At 37.3% G+C, this 23929-nt stretch overlaps 1 protein-coding gene across 15 annotated transcripts in view; it reads right to left on the reverse strand.

Annotated features, from left to right (window-relative positions):
- Positions 1 to 23929, reverse strand: part of CACNB2 (calcium voltage-gated channel auxiliary subunit beta 2) — a 243706-nt gene that overhangs the window by 184800 nt on the left and 34977 nt on the right. Inside the window, exon 2 of one of the 15 annotated variants that reach the window (XM_080578269.1) lies at positions 1 to 23399. This exon is cut by the window's left edge and continues 67535 nt beyond it. The exons of 12 other annotated variants lie outside the window; for them this stretch is intronic. The gene's annotated coding sequence lies outside the window, so the exon portion shown is untranslated. Of the gene's footprint in view, positions 23924 to 23929 lie in introns of those variants that run through there. 2 more of the 15 variants (XM_080578270.1, XM_080578274.1) reach the window with 2 other exon arrangements.

Below are 23929 nucleotides of genomic sequence, written 5' to 3' on the forward strand. Positions count from 1 at the left end.
GCAGAAGTATGGTGAACAACAGTACTAAACAATTTACCCACTCATAAAATAATAATCTTACTAGGCTTACTGTGTGTTTGTGTGCCAACAGTATGTCAAGTGCAAACCACATCCTCTTCTTGTTCCCAGCTCTAAGTCTTTAATAGCCACTGGGGCTACAGCATCACTGCATCAAGGGACCAGGAGACTAGAGAGAAGAGGGAGTGTGAGCATCAAAGGGGAGCCAACTACTGCAGATATTAGGTGCTTGGCAGTTTTAATTGTACTCTTTACAGTAAAGTGGAAAAAACTAATGCTAATGCTGAGTATTGACACTATTTAGTTGTTGTTTTCTTTTTTTTTCCCCTAAGTGAAAGTCAATAAAAACCATCCCACTCAGAATGAGGAGGAAAGAAAACAGAATAAACCAGACTGAGAACGAGTCATTCCAAAGCAATTTGCACTGCCCAGTTGGAAAGTTACCAACTACACGCAGTAGATGTGGAATGTATTTTTGCCCAGTAGCATCCACTCCCATTCCTAGATCTGTGTCACTTAACATGTCAGTAAACTGCTGATTGCAGTGACGTATCTATAAAATCTATGAGCTTCTGTGTCACAGGAGAGGTTAAAATAAACAGACAGAACCACATTGGCATAGAGTCCTACCTTAACGCTAGCTCAAACTGTAAAGTTTTTAACCAAAACTGCTGCAGCTCTCTTACCACATCTTGCAGCTTCCAGAGGGTACTGCAGGAGGGTGACCCAGAGGAACAAAAGACACACCACCTACTAAGCACATTTAGAAAGTCCAGTTTCTAGAGCAGACAAAAAGACAGATACTCTCTCAGCTAGCTCACCACATTTCCAACAGGGTGCAATCTTGCAAGTCTTCTTTACTACAAAAACACATCCACATCAAGAGAGGTAGAGCCACACCACAGTGAGTCTAGCCAAGGGCAATTAAGGTGAAGAAGGGCATTTGACATGCAAGGAGAGGCTAAGAGAGGTGGGACTGTTTGGAGTGGAAAAGAGAAGGCTCAGGGGATCTGATCCAGGTGTATAAATACCTGATGTATAAATACCTGGTGTATAAATACTCCTTTTACAGTAGTTACAGTATCTTCCAAAGCCTACTTCAAGTATTCCCTGCATGATTAAAAAACTTGTTGGACTCTTAAAAAATAGCTGTCTAAAGTATTTCTACAGAATTTTCTTTAACTGTTAGGCAAACCATAACATTAGGAAGTGAGGAGTTCAAATGCAGCATAAAACAAATTTCTTAAGAGGTTCAGACTACTCAGTGAAACATCATATTTCTTTCTTCCTAAACTAGAAATTATTATTTTTTAAATATATAAATATATATCACTGCTTGTATAAAACACACTTTTCCTTAAAACAAACAAACAATCTAGTAAGGTAAAAGTAGTCAGTGGAGTTTCTGCACATAATGAAGGTTATTTTATTATTTGCTGACAAAAGTCAAGTTTCTAACCAAACAGAAATAAGAAAATAATAGACTTCTAGCCCAGTGTCCTAAAGAAATAAAACATATTTCACCATTCATGACTACCTGACTCCTTCCATCATTAAGTACCGAGCTCATTTGCCAGTTTTGGTAGTGGTTGACTGAAGAAGAGAATGTCAATAAAATTAATTTCTTACAGATTTGCTTAAATAAGTAGCCAAGTAAAAAGAAACTATAAATTCTGTAGGAAACATTGAGGGATGAACACACCCATCATTAAAACAAGTCACAAAAAGCCTCAATGTTGAGACAAAAGTCCTTAGAAACTAGAGGCTAAGTGGATAACAATACTTTTTAATAAGAAAAATAAATCCTACTTGATTATTAAAATTTTGGCATCCTTCAGAACATTAAAGTCTTCTCCAACCTGACACAAGACCCAGAAAGGATGCCCGCGTTACTTGAGGGTGTCACAATGACTGTGCTGAGCGTGCTCAGCTGGGGTTGGCAGTGGTCCCACAGTCCATGGGGACCCTGCCACAGCCTCTGGTGGCTGAAAGTTTTGAGTGAAGAAAAAAGAAATGGGGAAAGAGAGAGATACCCTGCTGCCGGTGACCTCTGATGAACTTTAAGTGATAACTGGTTGAAAAGTAGGAGAAAGAAAAGAGGCAGCACTTGGTGAATAGCAACATGCAGCAGCAAAGTTTGGAGTAGCTTCATGGAGGGCAACCCAGATGGGAACATTTTTTTGTTTGTTTGTTTTTTAAGACTTTCAAATATTTCTCTCCATTTTATTTGGACTCTTCCAAACCAACTAAAACCAAGCACCTTGGAGCTCTTTAGTGTCCAAAAAAGGCTGCATCATGTGAATGAACAAGAATTTCCAGATGGCACATCTCGTGAACTCGAATAAGACATCCCTGGGGTATTAAGTAATGAAATTTCTACTTCCTGCAGCTACTTGTTGCCTGGACAAATTCAGATGGTACCAAAGCATTTCACTTGAAAACATTTTAAACTTTGCAGCCCCACTTTGCTTTAAACCTGATGTGGTGTCAGAAAGTTTTTGCCTCCTAAAACAGACTATGCACAATATTACTTCTGACTGAGTAATCCTGGCTTCCATGTTTGGATGTTATATTCTTTTGATAACAGAGAAATCAGAAATTCAAACAGACAGGAATGAGGGATCAGCAGGAGCACAGAGAGTGCAGATTTCATACCTATGTAATAAATGTATGATAACTAATACAGCACACTATTTTGAAACACAGCATGCTGCAGCTATGGCATTTATTCTCCTAGATGTATAATTAAGTCAAATTGTGTTATTAGTTGCAAATAAATGTATGATATAGGAAACAAACTGTAGTGCCTATGAGTTGCTAATACCTTTGCATTCCCTTGTAGATACCACTTTGAGTCCTGAAACTCAGATAACAGTAGACATGAAACAATAACTAAAATAACAGAAAAACAGCAACTCTATTCTAAGAAAGAATGAGAATGAAAAACTAAAAGGATTACACACATTTAAAGATATCCTCCAATTAAATAATCTCCATACAGTCACAGATGAAGAAGGTAAATTGGGTTCCAATACAGAAAAATCAGATTGTATACATTGACATGAACAGGACCCCAAATCTTTCATTTCATCTTTAATGAAATGTTTAGTTTCTGTATTCTTAAATCACTGAATGTATACATTTTTAGTTCAACTTCACCTACTTAAGCAATTTGTATTGTAGCTTAACTTTCTGCAGGACATTGTTGGCTGCTGGCCCCATGCTTCCCCACTGCCCGCTGCCTCCTTCACAGAGAAGGCTGGGAATCTCCCCCGGCCTTGCTTGCAGAAAAACAAACATACGAGCCTTCCTGCATGCTCCAGCAGTCTGGCCTGGCTGGGAAGCAGCCACCAGTGTTACCAGAGAGCTGGGGACAGGAGCCGTCTCCCCCTGACCACGCACAGCCTGGCCTAGTCCTAGGCTCTGTAGCGCAGCCTAAAAAAACGTCTCTGGACCTGAAATCTGCTCCCAGCAGCTGCCCTGATGGCCCAGTTTGCTCAGTTTAAATTATCCCTGCAGAACCTGGAGAAGGCCTGGGGAGGCCCCAGAATGTCTAATGTCATTCCTATTCAACACCTCTAAGTTTGGTCTTAAATAGCTAAAAAAAGTTGCAAAGTGAGTACATCATACCCTTTCACGCTGCTAGAGAATACATGAGTGCTGGGAATGCAGAGCTGGTATTCCAATTTACAGCTTCATAAAAGTCAAAAGAGAACACATCTTTATGCAAAAAGTTGTTCCGTTATCCCTTCCAGTCTCTCACCTACTCTTCACAATGCATAAAAATCCTAACTGTTTCTATTTCAGGAGTGTTTTATCTTTATTTAAGGATGATCTCTTCTATAAGAGTATTGCTTTTAAAAACAGCTATAGCCTACAGCATTCACTTTCCTTCATCACAGTTTTAACAGGTCACTACAAGTAGTTACATTAATCTTGCTTTCTCCCATCCAGTGACATAATTCATTCCTTTTAGGACACTCTGTTACAAGAGAGACCATTGCTGCCAGGACACAGGAAAATCTGTACATCTTATGCTTAGCCAGACTCTCCAGTTTGTCCATAACATGCCACTGCGACCGAACAAGCTAATGAGATTATTTTTGAGTAATCAGATATATTAAAAATAATAATAATAATATCCAGAAAGGGAATTATTAAAATATTTTAAAATTTAAATCTTTTTAACTTAAATCTTTTTAACTTAATTTTTTTTATACCAGCAACTGAAACTGGTTCTGCATTTACAACTATTTCTCCTTCAAAATGCACCTGTTGTTCCTAAATGGAACCCTAATAATCAACATAAAAACTGTCATGTTTTACACAACTACCTGTTATATGGAGCAAATGCAGAAAAAACTGAACAAAAGCAAAGTTATAGGCTAAAATCTATACATTAATATACTGCCTGATCTTCAGACAAGTGGGGTAAACAGCAGATGAGAAGAGCCCAGCACATCTTTCACATTTTGAACTGCATGACAACTTTGTAAGGTAGGTGAAAGAGGGTGTGTCTTGTACACCAGGATGTCTCTTCCCTCAGCAAAATTAAAGGCATAAGTGGCAAACAGGTCCACCCTGCTCATGAAAAGAAAAGACATTTCTCAACACAGTCCTATGTCTTAGAATAACCAAGAACAGTCATAGCAGTGACTCATTGAGATGGGTAGATGGTACAGCATTCACAGATGTCATGTTGTTGGCATTGCATTAATCCATAGGATAGCAACCTTCCAGCACCAGAGCAACTTTCAATCTCAATGACAGGCTTATCTTTTCAGTACCCAGCTACTTTGACAAAGAATAGAGAAAACAAATCCACAATTACAATTCAAATCCTGAAGCTCCTTTTTTTTTTTTGATGTCTTTTTTTGTTTGTTTGTTTTTTCATTTCCCCTTCAGATGGCTTTTTTTTTTCCCCACCAAGGGAAATGACAGCTGTAGCAATTGGCTACATTCACAATATAGGAAATCTTTTTATACAGCTACTGCCAAACATACAATAGGCACAGAATGATTTCAACACCAAACAAAAGAGGAGACAGTTTTCTCTTGAATGAAGAAATTGTCAAACATGTTTATGTTACTATTATGTACTATTAGAATTTATATTGTGCTCTGTCACATTGTGTAGATTTGATCATCACTAGGAGTCTCAATAGTACATTTATTATTTATTTAAATCTTTTGAAGTAAATTGTGCTTCCTACAAATCTCTTTCATAAGTTATTCTACCTGCTATATCTCACAAACAAATTGTAAAAGCTGAGCAGCAGTAGGGATGATAAAGTTAGCCTAAAGTGTCTCCTGCATTCTGGAAGGAAACAGATAAAGACAATTTTTACTTTGTCTTTTTTTTTTTCCTAAGTTTTATGTATATTTTTCCATTTTATTTCCTTAAACACCATCTTAGTTTTATCTTGTCTGCTTTTATAGAATCATTGAGGTTAGAAAAGACCAAGTCCAACCATAAGTACTTCACAGAACTCAAACAGAGCAAAGCATGGGTTCCAAAGAGATTACCATACATTTTTAAAAGTATCATAAAGAGAAAATAAAAGCATGAGGACGGAGGAAAGACATTCATCAAATCAATAAGAACTCTAGTGCTAATAATACATAAAACAATTCGGTTGACTAACCAATACAATGAATGTTTACTTAATATTCACAGCATGTTGAGTCATTAAAGTCAATTCCACACAGAAAAAAAGAAAAAAAAAAAAGATGGATTTAAATCTACAGCCATTCTCAGCAAAGAAGCAACAAACAGCATGATCACAGAAGAAACTTCTTTCCATTTTGTCTCAACTCTTTAACTGAGGTAAACTTCATTTCTGGAAATATAAGAACCACGCCATGACTGTTTTTCTACTGAGACAAGTGTTAGAAAAACTACCTCTTTGGTAAGCCATAAAGCACTATTGCATCAAGTATCAAACGTCTCTTGAAAAGAAAAAAAATATATATTCCTGGTAATATATTGCCTACAGTAAAGCTGACATAAACCCCATGAAACACACAGGCATGATTTTGTGGTTTTGCTGTCAATGTGCTATTTTGAATCTAAACATCTTTTAAGATAAATAAATAATTTAATAAATAAATAAGTATATTCACACAGCCTATTTCCACACTAACTTGTAACTGGACAATAAGCCTCTCTCCCTGAAATGGCACAAAGAAGCTTCTCTTGCTCCTTATCTCACGTGGCACTCCTCCATCTCCTTCATATCCTGCACTTCTACAACCTCATGGCAACATTCCTTTGCCTTTTTTTTTTAAACAAACAAGTACATCTCACCACAAGCAAGAGGTGTCGTGGTCTCTCTTTTGCTGAAGATAGATAAAGATAGAAATGGACAGACCTACCTGAAGGTGTAAAGGAAATCAGTGTAGGAAGTAGTCTTGCACATAAACTACAATGTAACTTGGTAATAAGTTGTGACTTCTAATGGTTGCTATGATGTAATATATTACAAAATAATAAAAAAAAAAATCAAGTTTTAAGAACAAGCTCTGGATTACATTTTATATGATACCAGATACCTCATTGGAACTTCCTTCTAAATAAAATAAAACAAAAATTAAAAAAATAAAAGGTAAAATTAAGACTGCTATGCCGTAACTTTTATATCTAGCATTTCTTTGAGAGAACCAAAGCCAGGCGAACAGTCCAGCACAGGAAGTAAAAAAAAAAAAAAAAATTCTGTCCCTATGCGTTCATCTGCCTACCTGCCTTCGGTACCATTCATACAGACAAATGTTTTAAGACAGAGATTGATTTGGGAAACAAACCAAAGCATAAATACAGCACAGCACTCTTTACAGTGTCTTTTAAAATGCAAACACTTGAAATGAATTAATATATATTAATGGTTCCAGATGTCAGATATTGCCTCCTGAATGACCAGGCTCAATTATCAGGACTAGTGGTCTTTCGTTTTCATTAGCTCACATGCTACAGTAACAACAACAAAAAGAATGAATTAGATTGAAATGGAGGGTAAAATATGTGTTGGTTAGTGGTTTTTGTTTGTTTGTTTGTTTATTTTTCCTATTTTGACTATTACAGCAACAGCTTCAGAAAGATTTTCTCAATGCTGAAGTATCTTGGGTGATTTAAATTTTAATTAAGCAGACTATTTAACTTTTAATATGAAGAATCATGTTGAAATGTGCACCTATTTTACCAGTAGAGGGTCTGCAATACAGTATTGACTCTCGAATGGAATTTATCCTTTCCTTTGCAAATATTAAAAAAGTATTAAGACTGTAAAAATCTATATTATTATAGCATGACATGGTATTATTATAAGACACTGGTGATTCTTTTAATGAGCCCAAACCCAAGATCCACACAGGCTTTGACAGAAGGTTCCCCTTCTCACAGAGAAGCACGTGTGTGACATATAAACCTTGCAAGTGCAAGGCTTGTATGTGTTTGTGTGTTGGAAAGGGTAAAATTTAGAACCAGTTAATAAAACATGATAAATGCATAACTCTGACAAAGAACCAAAGTGTGCTTTGCAATCATAGCTATATGATCCAGTGTTTTTTTGAAGATACATTTTTTTTCCTGAACAAAGGCATGAGACCTAAATCAAAAGTTTCAGTTATTTCATTTTAAGCTGAGTCACAAGAACAAACAGGAAGAGAAGTGATAAAAAACAGTGGGAAGTGTACGTGCTGTGACTGATTCAGCTGCTCAGATGGTAGGTAATAGGCACATCTGCTACTCAACGTTAGCACTGCAAGTAAGATTAAGAAAAAATTCAATTCACCACATTTAACTCCATACATTTATTATGCAAATGCCTTGCAAAATGTAAAACAAGATGAAGTGTGAGCTGTGAGGCAGTTGGCTGCACTGGAGAAGAATTCTGATTGAACTTATACTAGACTTAATCTCAACAATTAACCACAATCAGAGGAGTTATACTAATGTATAAATAGTGCATAATACATAGACTGACAGCGGAATCCAAATGTTTGCAAAGGTCTAGCTCCTTGCATTTCCAAAGAACAAACAGAATTTCCCCAGAACAAAGAATTTCTCTACACTCCACTTTACCCACAGTTAAATAACATTAAAGAATATTTTACATCTCGGAAGGGACTACTGTCAAGTTTTCCTTCCTCAAAATTATTTCCACTTCACGACTCAAAGCCTCTCCCTTGAAACAACTCTACCAAAGCTGCATACGGATGTGCCCCAACAGTACCGTTTTCCACTGCTAGACACAGAACTGCAGAGCAGCTGGTTGAGCAAGCTTCAGGACAAAACTAACATCCACCAAATCTCCTTGCTATTCATTACTGCAGTGATGCAGGAAAAGGGGAATGAAGATCACTGCAGGCAAATAATCAATCAAAATCTGCAATGGGATTCAGACATCCTCTCTAACTTGCTTCAGAGGCTTTTGTTCTGGATACAGCTGTTCTGCATGAAAAATAACCTGATCTTCATCTCACAGTAATGACAATGATTTACTATTCTTTCAGTACGATATAGCTTCTTCAGCTTCACTAAGGACTCTCTCATGCCATCCTTAACCCATTTCCTGAAAATCTAATTTTTGAAATCCAATAGAAACTGGTTTTTGATTTTTAGGTGCCAAATCCAACAAGGGAAGCAGCAACATGGTAGTGTTAGGAGTGTCACAGGCAGCTCTGCAGGGGTTTTACTTCAGGGTGGCAGACAGGTGCTGTTGGGAGGGCAGGGTGGGTGCAGTGCTGCCCCTTCCCCTCCCCACTCCGCAGTCCCAGCTGGCACTGCCGTCAGCAACAGCCTCGCAGCTGCGGGTTCTCCTTCAGAGGTTCTGGGTGCCTTGTGCCTGGTTAGGGAATTCACCATGGCAAGAAAAATAATTCTGCCTATCAGTGAGTTAACTGAGGTGTTTTGATGTTTTTTGTTGTTATTTTTATGTTGTTTCCTGATGCTAAGCATTTAAAGAAGGCTGTATCTGCAGAAGTCATTAAACTAACTTTGCAATTTCTGTTGCACCCAACAGTTGGTGGTAGAAAGTATTAATTAGTGTGCCACGTTACTCTATCTGCTGTTAGAGAATATTGATTGCAAGTTGACTATTACAGAGACTATCGCGAAACATCTAAATGACACCTTAAACATAGCAGCTCCCTGCACACCATAGCAACGGGAAGAGATTGAAGTAAAACGGTCTGGTTCCTATAGCAACTATCACACAGACCATCTGTAATCAAAAGGAATCGTAGCACGGGAAACAAAATGGGGGGTTTGGCATAGTGGAAGACTATACACACAGTTCAAATGCATTGCAGCTTAGTGCTCAACTCTAGTGTTAAAATAACATTTAAATGCAAGAAATCTACAGAAACTGCAGAAAAAAACTTTTTACTTAATAGAATGCTAATTAAAATTCATCAATTCTATATCCCTAAATACAAATGACACATAAAATCAACAATGTTTTTCAGACACAAATATATATAACCCTCATGATGCATAACCCATGTGTTAATAAAATATTTGGTTACTATTTTAGTTTGAAACTGAAATATTCTGAGAGTTAGTAGTATAATATTTCTTATTGTTTACTTTGCAGAACTGCTTTAAAACATCATATAATTTCAGACAGCAATATTTAGCCAGCCTGTTTCTCAAATATAAAGGCTTGTTTGGCTTTTGAAAATTGGATTCTATAAGCCAAAGAAATTAGGATACGAGAAAACAACAAAGGCTAAAAAAAATCCCACTCCACTACGATACATTTTCCTCTATAACCACAGAGATACCTGTGTGGCGCAGTTCATGCACTGAACAGAATATTACTGTATTAAGGCACAGCACACACAAACAAAAAGTAAATTAAATGTTATCAAGGGATCGTATCTTTACCTTTCAGTACTTTAAATCTTGAGAAAATAAGAGAAACCATTATACTCAGGTGGGAAAATACTTTTGTATTACATGTAATTTTGGGTGGAAATTAACTGCCTATAAATAGGCTTTAATAACTTGTAGAACCAGAAATCAGTGAACAAAAATGATTGCCAACATCAGTGTATTTCTTTTGCATGGGAAGATGCTGATTTGTAGAACATGACTCATTATGAGGGCAGGTATTTACAGAACTCTGGGTTCATATGAAGTAGAAAGGGGGCAATCTGGAATAATTGTAAAACCACCTCTCCAGTATGGGGAAAGGGCACTACAAAACCAACACAGTGATCTGACATTGGCAGATGTTTGTTCTTGCATGACACTTGCACCAGAGCTTGCATGACAGCTGCTTAAGCCCGCTTCCTCACCATCAGGATGGGCTAAAACACAGATGCTTAGCCTGCTACCACTATGGTTTCTGCATCCCCCAACTCACTTCCCTGGGACAGGAGAGCAGGGTGGCTGGACGTCAGTGCTGGTGACTGCTCCAGCACACACCATCCTTCTCTGCAATGCCTGAGGGACTGAGATGAGAAAACAAACAAACAAACAAAAAACCTCCAGACAAAATGGCAGCTGAGAGAAAAGAATTATGGCCAGATATTTACCACTCCTGAAAGCCTACTCCTTGCCCACATCCAAAGAGCAGTGGAAACAATGCACAGGCTAGGCGAATTGCTGTGGCAACGACTGCACATGCCCTGCCACCATCCTTTCTACTCTTCAGACACCACAGGGAATGGCCCGTGAGAAAGTCTAGGAACTGGGGGCAGTTTGTCTCTCAGGTGGCACAAAAGCTCCATAGCATCTTGTCTTCTCACACTATACAAAAAAGGAACATGGACAAACCCAGACATCTAGGTGCAATGAGAATAAAACCATGAAAAGATTGAGATCCTTTACTTCCAGGAAAGGCTTTACAAGAGCCTCATACTGCTAACAATCCTTATTCTTTTTTATCCAAAAGTAAAGGCAAGACCATATCTTCCAATAGGTTTGCACGCTGTATAAGGAACGGAAGTCTAAAAAGAACAAAATAATAATAATAATAATAACTTTTAATTAACTCTGATAATAAGTTTAACAAAATGTGCTAGCACTTATACAAACAAGAACTGGGGAGGTTGTTGGATGCTAAGGAGGAGTCTTGCGATGGCTTATCTGAGGAAGCTAGTAACATCCACAGGAGCTTATATTCTTGACTGTGTCTATATTAGCTAATGGGAGCCATTCAGTAGATCAAAGAAGTTCATGTCAAAGCCCCTACCTGCTTCCACTATACGTACAAATGTTTTTATTTCAGACCAGATTTAGTCTGGTCCCCTAGACAAAATATTTCCAGTCATTATTTTAGACCCTTCTGGCCCTATAAAAGATTGGGGAACACTTTGGGACACACCTGGAGTGCAGCGTCCACTTTAAATTCCTAGTTAAGGACTACCATGCCTATGATGTCTACCAAAATCATTCTGTAACCAGGAGATTTATTTACATACCTTTTTTTTTTTTTTTTTAAATACTCTCAATATATAAAGAAAGAAGACCCTCAAATCTCACAGTAAACTAGAGTTCACTTATATTTCTAATAAAATGATGTGAAAATTTTCAGCACCAAGTCAAGGAAATTCATGAGTTCTGTTCAGTTTTGATTTCTGATGTGTTCAAATCTTACAGCAAAAGTGGGAACATGAGAGCAAACAGACTATTTGGGTGGATAATAACAAAAAAAAATCACAGATTTAAACCAACCTTCTTAAAATTAACATGAAAGCATTTCATATAGTGACAAAATAGTTTACTGCAATTTGTTTCATATTTTCAAAATATTTTTCTTACTGAGTTAATGAACATCAAGTACTAATTGTATTCTCAGATGTTCACAGTACAACAGGATTTCTTCCCTGCAGTTGTGTAAATAACATCAAATTTATGATACCTGAGAATTCTATACTGCTTTTTCCATGATGACTTAATTGCTTTGGGACTGTATGCATCATAAATGTATGTGCACTACCAGAGAGATTAAAACCTATGAAAATGTAAAAAATAAAATGTATCAATTTTAGCCACAGATAATTCTCTTGGAACAGAGATCTACTTCTACCACAGGACGGTGAACTAAAAGATTAAATCAAAACTGTTCAGAAAACTGTATCAGAAAGTTTTTCTTCATCTCTGACATCTGGAAAACTCTGTCATGAGATATATTCCATTTTATATGACACTGCAAAAGGTCAGAACAATTCCCCTAACCTTGTCAAGGCTGGCAAGACTGATACTTGTTTTAGGTAAACTTAGTATCCATGTCGTGTATTGGACTAAATATAAAATTCAGAGAGCAGGAGGAACAGCCATATATTTAGAAATAAAAAATGGAATTTAATTTTCCACACCAACAAAAGAGCAACAGTTCTGTATCCAAGAATATAAATCCACAAATATTAACCAGTTCACTATCCATCATCTGATTGTACTTACAGTTCACCTGGAACTTGCATATAATTACATGGAAGCTGAGGGAAAGCATGAATAACTTCCTTGTTGGGATACTGTTTATGACTGTAGTATGATTTCTTAAAGTTGCTTTTTTACTGTAACTCTTTAAATTCCAAAACAGTCTATGCAAGTACACAAAAGATAAATTATTCTTCTTCATCTCCTCCTTGAGTATGCTAAATAACAATTTAACAATGGCTTCTGCACATTAAGTCTTTTTTGTAATTAATCTAAATTGTTTTAAATAACACAAAGGGTTGTTTTCAATAGTCATTAGTAAAACTTCACATATGTTGTTGACTTGCAGCTGCAAAATTTAAAACACACAATACATTTGCACTGTAGTCAACATCAGTTTCCATTTCATTGGAGAATCAATCAGCCAATACAACTGACATGACATTCTATAACCATCTTTGCAACAGTGATTTCGTACACTAAGCTCCAGAGGTACTTGCAGCCTAATTCAAATAGAACTGTATAACTGCTATGCTTTGTTTTTCACTGTACTGAGAATCTTTACAAAATATTAAAATACAAAGGACAAAATTGGAATTCTGGAAGCACATTTTTATGTATTTGTGTCCTTAACCTTAGACATCCCTTAAGCTGGTAGCAACACTACAAGCATGACAAAACTTAACATTCAGGGTTACTGAGAGAATATGTTCTGAAGATTACAATTACCCACAGCAAAAGATTTATACTCAAAGCATATATGAAAACACAAAAAGAGGAAACCATTACACACACACACACTGCTGCTCAGTACATACAATAAAATATATATTAGGAAAAAAATACACGCGTACTGGCAGTGTGCAGTAACCTCAGTTCTATCACATTTATCTCTGTGCTTCTCTAGTGCAAAAAACAACAAAGATAAACTTCTGCACTCAGAGGGACCTAAGTCTGATTGCTGAGCATAAAAAATGACAAACTTATTTTGCAAATAAACTGCAATTTACTATTCAAAAATGTTTTAGTTTTATTTAAATGAACAAACATGCCTCTGCACTATTTACTGGCTTTGTACAGTTACTATTAAAAGTTACATAGATTATACATGTGTAGTAAGCTTTTCTATCAGCAATTTACATTTTAGAAACTATCAGTGACTATATTTTTCCTGTTTACCTGAATACACGTTGCTGATACAATAAAAAAAAAAACACTCTAGTTGGCAGAAGAACATTAGTACTTATTACTATACTCTGAACCTTTTTTTATTTATTATTATGATACATGGTGTAAAATTTTAATGCCGCTTTACTCTGTAAATAGCTTCTAAAGCATAGGCAATAACGACCACAAAGAACTATCCCTTGTGTGATAAACACATGGACACATAGCCGTATTTCAGCAGTAATCAGACAGAGTTACAGCACCCATTTCAAACAACATCTCTAAAATATGTCCCTATGCACCCTTATTTGGACTATATTTTGCATTTGCAGTATGCTTTGCCCAGCTATTACCAAAGCGATGATGATTTTTTATCCTCCTTTGCTTGATTCCTCAGTCACTATCTTCAGTTAATGTAATTAACACAGTTGATTATATTTGCAGCCACAAGAATTAAAATAATTCAGGTTAACCAAAGATTTATTTTAAAAACAAACAAACAAACATACATACATATATATATATGTATAATAACCTTTTTAATGTGTTGGTCAAAAAAACCACATTTTATCAAACTTTATATTCAACATACGAATCCATCATGCTCACACATTTAGAATATTACTTCCTTATAAGTCTTTCTGTCTTCATCCTGACATTCAATAACACTTTTAAGTGCTTTTTATAATTTAGCATGATTTCCAGAAGACACTAATTGCAGTTTTAGATCAACTTCATCAAGTTTACACTCAGTGTTGTAGTTGCATAGTATTTGACAAGAAATGAAACGTGAATTCTGGTGAATTAATTGCCATTCACAGAAATGAACTCACATTAAATTTCACTGCCCATTTTCAAATGTGCTTGTGGCTTTATTATTATGATTATTTATTTATTAAAGTATTTTCCTTATATATGATTACAAGACTTCCTGAAACAAGCAAAGAAAAGAGTGGCTCAGTGTGCACTGATCTTCAGAATCTGATTATTTGAACTGTAGAAGCAGCTGATGGCGGCCCCTTTGTAGACCACTTGATGTGGTCTTGATGTGCTTTGCCAAGCAGGCAAAGGAATTTTCTCAATAACACCAAAAAAATGCGGAAATAATAAATATAAATATATAAATAATAATAATATATGTAATAAAAATTTATAGAAAATAAATATAAATAATAAAGCGGAAATACATTCTTGTTTTTTTTCAATCTATGTCTAATGCCATCACATTCCAGTGGTGGAATCTCCCCTTGAGGGTATGATAATCTCCTTGCAATATAAAGGGGCAAATAAAACTACTAGAAGAAAATAAAATTAAAACTACTAGAAGAAAATATATTTCTTATTAAACTCCTTAGACAAAGCAGGATTCTGTAAAGAAAGGTCTTGACAAAAAATAAATAAAATGAAATAAAATAAATAAAATAAAACAGCTCTGTTAATGAAATAGAAAAATAATAGCTCACACTCCAACCAATTATTGCTAATAGTAGGCATAGTAAAAATTCAGCCTCAAATGCCGTGCATAGACTTTAAGAAACATCACAGACTGATTTGTTAGACACTACACAGGCGTATCTAATACAATACTGGCCTTAATGGTCTCATAATCAAAACTGTTCCTGGTATTTCTACAGAGAACAACATTAAGTCTACATGGGAGTGGACACCTATGGGGTAAAACAGAGTAGATTTTTAAAGCATTATTAGGTATTAGTGGATCACAGAAGGTTGGGGTGTTATGACTGGCCCAATTTCCATCCCATTAAGAGAAGCACAATCTTCAGAATAAATAGAATACTCCACCATGACCTGATTTCATAGTAATTTTATTATAAGTGAAACCTACCATTACAGAAAGTGGTACAAAGTAATTGTATACACTCCACTCAAACTGAACATTTGAACTTCAAATTCAAACGCTCCATGGCCCAGTGTCTTAATCTTGTCAAGTTCCACCTTTATATAACCAAAACAAATCTCCTGCTATGTCAGACTTGAGACACATTATTACAAAGTTTATTTGAACAGTGCTTGGACACCAGCAAAATATTTATAACAGATAGCTTTGGTAGAGCAAATTCAATGGGCAAATCATTTAAAAAGCACAGGCAACATGAGTTAACTTCTATATTTATATCAGAATGTATTATTATTTAGAAGCTATTAGTCAAAAAAAAAAAAAAAGCAGGAGAAAGTAACACAAAAACTCAAGTAATATGGCCTGAAAACTTTTTAAAAATTTCTTCTGAAAAATATGATTGAATGAAATTTAATATTTTTTCTCTTTATACATGTTTACACACATTTCTGCTAGGGTATTTTTAAGAAAGCAAATATAACTTAGACCAAAAATATCAAACACACATGCACACCATTATTAAAAGATATTAGTTGAAACTGATGTCACTGAAAAATGTCACTGAAAAATTCATTGAAAATGACTCTTCTTTTTACTGCGCCCTTTGCATTGTATAGCCTGGTGGCTTTCTATACAGCAGAGGATGTAGTCTAAAATGCCTAGTAACAGCAGGATGCCTGCCTGCTCGTCTTGCCCCAAGCAAGCAACAGCAAGGAAGACTATCTACTACTGTTCTGGCCATCCATATGTAACTACCAGTAGAAATCTATACCTCTCCCCAGAATCACATGAATAATGCATTGGCTGCCTAACCATGTAGGATTTATCTTCAAAAACACAGGCTAGGTCTCACACAGAACTATAATTAGTTTTGTCACATGGTACCTGAACTAATGCAACGGTAGGTTTCTTCTGCTGTTTTAAAAATATTCACTTAGTGCTTCCAGCTACAGCTATCTCCTGTTTGAACTTTATCCCTGTGAAAAAGTAGGATAGTACAATCATTTTTAACCTAAATAAAAATACTCTTCTCAGATATAGTTGGGTGTTTAGTACTCTGAAAAATAAGCAACATTCAACAGGAAAGCAAAGTGCAAGCAATTACGTTTCAAGCTAAATACATAGCCAACACACATGAGACATCTAATCCAGCCCCTATGTTATTTTGTGAACACATTTACAGCAAGATATTCATAGCATTTTTCTGGGAGCAGTGAGCACAACCATGGTTGCATGGGATCAGACTGGCTCAGTGAAGTTAATGGAACCCTAAACCAGCAAAAACTACATTTGTCCATTTTACATCCTCAAGCGTTTCCCTACCACAACCACCATGCCATCCCACTGTCTCCTGTTTCTTAAGCTCCGTCATGCCAAATCCCTACTGTCAGCAGCTCTGCTGCTCTCCTCTAGCCTATCCCGTCTTTGCAAGGGCAAGGTGCAGAAGGCAGAGGCTTTTCTGATGCTACGCACATGCTTGTTGGCCTTCCAAAAGCTTCACATTTACTAACTGTCCAGTTACTGAAATACTGAGTGGGCAAAGGCCAGATTTCACCTGTATGCCCACATAATGACCTCCACTGTTCTGCCAACTTTGATGAAATGAGCCAGCAAGATTGCAAGAAAAGGGTATTCAACAAAGTGGAAGAAAAGTGTCTCTGCATAAAACCGACTTACTCAGGAACAAATAAACAATGATGGACAACTCACATGGAATCTGGTGTGCTTAAAATAAGTTAATCTAACCCAAGAATATTTAAAAAGGGGCAGTGGGTAATAGTGTACCTAGGAAAGCAGCAACCTAGGAAGTACTTATGGATGTTGAACAATAGCAGTTCACACAAACTCTCTCTTCCAGTCTGTAGCTTAGAAGGTCAACCTGATCTTTTAACCTATAAAAGAAATGTCCAGAGCGAGCAGGTAGGTGGTATTACAGTATTAGCAAGATTATTATTGAGGTAATATGTGTCCAAACACCCTTTAGGCTGTTGATGAAAGCTGTAAAAGTTTAGAGAAGTGCTAGAAAAATGACTTCAGCCATGTTAAAGCAGTTGAGTCTGTTTATTTCAGTGAGAAAGTTAAGAGGTGACTTAAACAAGGACTACAGGTCAGCTAGAGCCAGAAAGGCTCCTAACAGTAAACAGTTCCTTCATCTCCTAGAAAAAGTCACAACAAAAGCAAAGGATTAGTAACCGAAGCTAGACAAATTAGGTAAAAGTAACTGAATGTTGAACAGCCTTTCAAGAATAAAGGTGACGCTATTTATTTTTTTTTAAATAGGAAAGGCTATTTGAGGGGAGGGAGAAGGAAAGGGGAAGAAGAAAGATGGTAGATATTTTTTTTTTAGCATTAAAAAGTACAGCAGATACTTGCAATGAACACTGTTAACCCAATAAATACTGGAATGTAGAGAAACATACCACCCATTGATGTGTTTAAGTAGTAGGCAATGTGAGGCCTAACTTACTTTTTTTGAGACCCAATAATAAATATGATTCTCAATGTTATACTCTCTAAAGAAGCCTTTTATAAAACCAAGCTTAACCTCATGCTTTCTTTTCCTCCTAAAAAACTTGTTATTGATTTATGAAAGCTTCCAATTTTCATTTAGAATCTGAAATCACACAGAGAATTCATGTTTGTGTTTTGGATCATTTGGCATTTAACGCTAAGTCCCATTTTCACTCCTTGGTTTGCTGAAGCGAGGTTGCTGGGCATTCAGCTACCTGCCCCTCTGAAACCAATCTGCTGTTCTGTTTTCACAGGGCCTCTTGAGTCACCACTTGTATTTGCCTAAGTGATGGCTCCTCATTATGGGTAGTGATTCATAATTCTCCAGCTGCTCACCCAGGTTTCACATAGGACCTTGGGCAGGCGGTGATCATAAAGGGTTTTCTGGATGGTACAGTAAGTCATGTAGGGCACTTGCTTCAACTGTCATAGCACCAGCTTACCAATGCTCAGGAGTATAGACAGCAAAACTCAGCTTGAAAGCAATAGCTTTCTAATGTATTCACCTGTTTTGAAACTAATGGCTTACATAGGTTCAGATATGTGCCAATAAACTATGGACCAGCTTGAACAAGCAAAACTCATTTTCGTTTGCTGGCTTCAGATTCAGCAAGTTACACATTTACAAAACAGGACACATTCAGGGCAGGTCAATGATGCAGGGGAACACACTGTGAACCACGATACAGCAACTAATACAGACCATACGAAAAGCCAAAGATCAGGGGAGCTGTCTCAAATACAATTAAAAGAATTCACAGAAAATTCACAAAGCATTAGGCAATCTGACAAAATTTAGACATGAACCACCACAGGCACTGTAAGTTCTAACAAATAAGATGCTATTAAGAATAGAAAACAGACATCAGGTTGCTTCAAATCCCTGACTGCTAATATATTTTGCCTTCCCCCAAGGGTATTATCAATCTTAACATGGCCTTGATCACAAAAAGAAACAAGAGCTTCATATTCTTTTGGGGAAGAACATCCACTCATTCTAGTGTACTCTAAACATATGTGAAGATGACGTGATTTCACTCCCTGAAGAAGGCATGATGTAACAAATGTTGGGAATGAGCCAATGGTGCACTCTACAGGACCTTTTAGGGCTGATTTTTGTTTGCATCTGAAGATAACACAGACAGAAGAAACTACTGGTATGAATGTATACATTAAAACAAGGAGCCAGTCTGAGGCAAACTAATGGTTTTTCATGTGAGACCTATTGAACAAACTTGGGGTAACCAGTGAAGGTAGAATCATAGAATGGTTTGGATTAGAAGGGACCTTGAAGGTCATCTAGTTCCAACCCCCACTAGACCAGATTGCTCAAAGCACCACCCAATTTAGCCTTGAACACTTTCAGGGATGGGGTATCCACAGCTTCTCTAGGCAACCAGTTCCAGTACCTCACCACCTGCTGAATAAAGAACTTCTTCCTTCCTTGTATCTAACCTTAATTTCCCCACTTTTAGTTTAAAGCCATTACTTCTTGTCCTATCACTATACTCCATGACAAAGAGTCCCTCCCCAGCAGGCCCCCTTTAGGTACTGGCAGGCTGCTATAAGTTCTCCCCAGAGCCTTCTCTTCTCCAGGTTGAACATCCCCAGCTCCCTCATCCTGTCTTCATAGGAGAGGTGCTGGAGCCCTCTGATCTGCCTCGTGGCCCTCCTCTGGACTCACTCTAACAGCTCCATGTCCTTGTGCTGGGTGCCCCAGGGCTGAATGCAGCACTCCAGGTGGGGTCTCACGAGAGCAGAGCAGAGGGGGAGAATCCCCCTCCCTCACCCTGCTGGCCACACTGCTTTTGATGCACCCCAGGATACAGTTGGCTTTCTGGGCTGCAAGCGCATGTTGCCAGCTCATGTTGAGCCTCTCATCAACCAACACCCCCAAGTCCTTCTCCTCGGGGCTGCTCTCAATCCATTCTCCACCCAGCCTGTATTTGTGATTGGGATTGCCCCAGCCCAGGTGCAGGACCTTGTACTTGGCCTTGTTGAACCTCATGAGGTTCACACAGGCCCACCTCTCAAGCTTGCCCAGGTCCTTCTGGATGGCATCCCTTCCCTCCAGCATGTTGACCAAACCACACAGCTTGGTGTCATTGGCAAACTTGCTAAGGGTATACTTCATCCCACTGTCCATGTTACTGACAATGATGTTAAGCAGTGCCAGTCCCAATACCAACCCTTGAGGAACACCACTTGTCACTGATCTCCACTTGGACATTGAGCCACTGACTGCAACTCCTTGAGTGCAACTGTCCAGCCAATTCCTTACCCACTACATGGTCCAGCCATCAAAGTTATTTTCATGGAGCAGAGCAAACAGAGCAAAATGGAAAAAAATGATCAGGTGAGGTGCAGAGTAACGCCGAGAGTTACGCTGCACCAGGAGTATGCCCATGGAGCACAGTGCCAGATGGCTGATCTGGCCAAGCAAGTCTCCAAACCCTTCTGGGTTACCCAAATACTTGGGTAAGCATTTCACTTGTAAGCACATGCACATTTTACAAGGACAAACACAGCCTTCAAAGCAAACAATCTTCTCTCATTTACCACTGAGGACTCCCCACTCCTAGGCTGAGACTGATAAGAAATGATGGCTTTCTCATCTGTATGAGGAGGTAGGGCTGGCCACTGCCTATCTTGTAATGGTTCTAGATACAAGAAACCAGAATTTCCTACCCCTTTTGTCTGGCACTTCTTACAAGCAGTACTTTCACTTTAAAGAGAGAATAATAGTGGAATATCTGAATCATTACAAAGCGATGCCAGAAAAGAAGGGGAGGGAGGGAGGGAACGAGAGAGAGAGAGAGAGAGAGAGAGAGAGAGACAAAGAGACAAAGAGACAAAGAGACAAAGAGACCAAAAGAAAAAGACACTCAAGGTCCATAAATCTACCAGACGTCCCTGAATATAAAGGCTGGGGAATGAATGGCATTCATTCTGATGCGTTAGAAAACAAACTGTATTTAGTCCAGGCATCTAATGAAACTGCAGGTTGTAACTTTTGTTTACTTTCTGTCACCAAGCAGAATCTGCTGTATCTCAAGTTGAAAAGTTCATAAACTAAACATTATTTTAAAAGTTCAAGAACTACACACACATCATTATATAATGCAAGTACTTAGTTTCCAGAATACACTGAAAGTTTGCCTCTTGACATTCCTAAAAAGGAAGAAATATTTTTAAAAGCATAGATTGAGCATTCTGTATCATTACTAACAATAGCATTCTTTAGTTCTTTATAAATGGCTCTTTACTTTTATTTATGTCACATCAAAACACTAATGGAAATCACTTCTAATCTTATTTATATCAAGTTCAAAGTATTAAGACTAAGAATTTTCCGAAGAGAGATCTTATTTTCTAGTGAATCCCTTTTTTCTTCAGCTAATTAAAATGTTCACTAGAGAATTTAAAGAAGCATTGGGATGCACTTCAGACAAATTTTAAAAACAATAAAAAGAGCTTCTAAACATAAGCAAAGAATTCCTGTAAACACTCCAAGATTTTTGCAACTTTATCAACATGATTGTTTCATTTTGAAAGGGACTGCATCCACATAGAACCCCATAACATATGAGGTCCCACACACATAGTCAGCAACAGTAAAATGAACTCAGAAAACATTACAGAACTAACAGCAAGAACTGTTCCCAGCTATTAGACAAAGAAAAGGGGTGGGATATACCAAAGTGAGTGCTTTCATGGAGTTTTACTCCTATGCTCTGCATTACAAATGTTCTAAAACTGTACGTTCAGCTGTGCCAGAGCAAAGTAATAAACTATGCCAAGATTTAATGGCCAGGTTTTGAAAATAGCCATTGTCCTTTTCTGACTAACATACTGGAGGACGCTCATCAGGGCTGATTTCCTGTCAATTGCTACTTTAGAAACCAGCCTAGAGAATGTAGGACACATGTAATAAGATCACAACTGCTCATTAATCAAGCACACTGTTAGACTCTGCAACACTAAGCACAAACATGTGGCAGCATGTGGTATATGTCATACCAAAAAAGAGCTCCAACTATGGCACATGTGCTTCTGTGAATTACTGTAGGCGAAATTTTCGTGGAAACTGCAGAATTGCATGCAAATGGAGAAATCGATCATAAGGTGTTGCCGCCAGAATCAGGTGCTCAACAACAACAACCAAAAAAATAGATGACTGTTAAAATAATGAACAAATGTTGTCATATTTCATCATTAAAGCTTTAGAGAAAGTTTACCTAGATGAAAAGATGGACTGCTAAAGTGGAACGTAAGGAATTTCTTCATACTTCAACATTATAGATGAAATAATATTGTCATTTAATAGACAGTAAGAATATTGACAAACAAGAGAATCAAATATTAAATACTAAGATTTATAATGAAGTCTGCTCATACTAAGACAAAATTTTTATAAGTAAAAGCAAAGTCCCCTTTTAAGAGTATTTAATTCTTCAAAATTTTAATACCTAAACAAGCTTCTGGAGTTCACACTGAGGTGGTTCAAACAGTTCCTTACTAAGAGGACTGCTGTCCCATTCTGATCCTTTTTCTTTTTTTTTTCTTCTAAAGTGCAGACAAACCCTCATCAAGGGAAAAGAAAACCCTCTGAACATCAGAAGTTAAGGTTTTTCTGACAGAGCATCAAAGCATTCTGTAAAAAGACGTTTTCAGATTCCTGAATTGTTATAATGTTAGACACTTGTTAATTTTCTTGTTGTATTACTAAGTATTCTTTCATCCAGGAACAAGTCATCTTTTCATTGCGACATGGAATTCTTCCTAACATTTCTAGATTAGGAGTTTCTGAAAAGAACAATCCTTCAGATAAAAGCAGTCAATCTGTCAGTGCTGACTTTTTGCAATATGCTATTTTTAACAAAGTTTATGTGGGACAGACTTTTCAAGTTCAGGATAGGACAGCTGATGAAAATTTAAATTAAAGAAAAAAAAAAAAGACAAAGACCTCATCACAAAACAGGCGTTCATGGAACAGAATGACACCCATACAGGTTGTGGATAAGCAGGCTGTTACCTAGCTTCTGCTAGATTTGGACTACTGACTCGGAGGAAAAGATACAGACCTTCTAGCCCACATTTCTCATACGATGGGGAATATTTCATGTGCCTGCTGCAGTGAGTGCTGAACACTTCACACAAATGGGAAAGAAACACGAAGAGGAGCAAATTTCTGGGCAAGAGCAGTCCTAGTGTTTAGGACACCTCTTCTTCCAGCAGTGCAGGAGAACAAGGGCTCAGAGCAAAGGATCTGATCAGCAGGACTGTTCATCAAGGCTTGTCTCATTCCTGACATATTTTCTTTTTTCTTTGTTAGGAATGACACCAGCTAAGACTTTAAGCTTGTTCTGATGTAGAAAGATTATTTTTCATCTGCTCTGCTTGAAGGCCCCAATATTCATATATCTCCCTGAGCTGTGCGATGGCACTGTGGAGTGCAACTTTCTACAGAAAGACACAGACAATACCACATATAAACCCTATTACAGGTAGAAACAAGACCGTTTTAGCCTTAGTCTAATTAGTTTAGCTTTAGTTTTAGCCTTAGTCATAATTTCAAATTGCACACAAAAGTCCATCTTACATTAGGACAACTTCAATTTATCCACTATGGATAGTGTCCAGCGTTACACCTATGTGTTAGGTATGATGGTCAGCTTACGAAAATACCTTCACTCCATCCAATCACTTGAAAATGTGAAAAAAAAAAAAAAATCACTTGAAAAATGAAAGAGATGTTTTCTGCCTAGCAAAGACAAAAAAAAAAAAAGGTCTGCATGGCATGCACTGACCAACTCTGCACCACAGTCCTTTCTGGAGCTTCACAGTGCCTAAACCTACAGAAGTAACACACTAAATCTGTGAAACTCAGGTAAGCTTTCTCAAGTACAATTCAGAAAACAGTAAGTTTACAATTGTTAACAAAGGCATTATTGTTACCACAGAAACATGCCAAAACCCTTTAACCTAAAGTA

The sequence above is a fragment of the Anser brachyrhynchus genome (genome assembly GCF_964034855.1).
Source record: "Anser brachyrhynchus genome assembly, chromosome: 2".
Classification (NCBI taxonomy): domain Eukaryota; kingdom Metazoa; phylum Chordata; class Aves; order Anseriformes; family Anatidae; genus Anser; species Anser brachyrhynchus.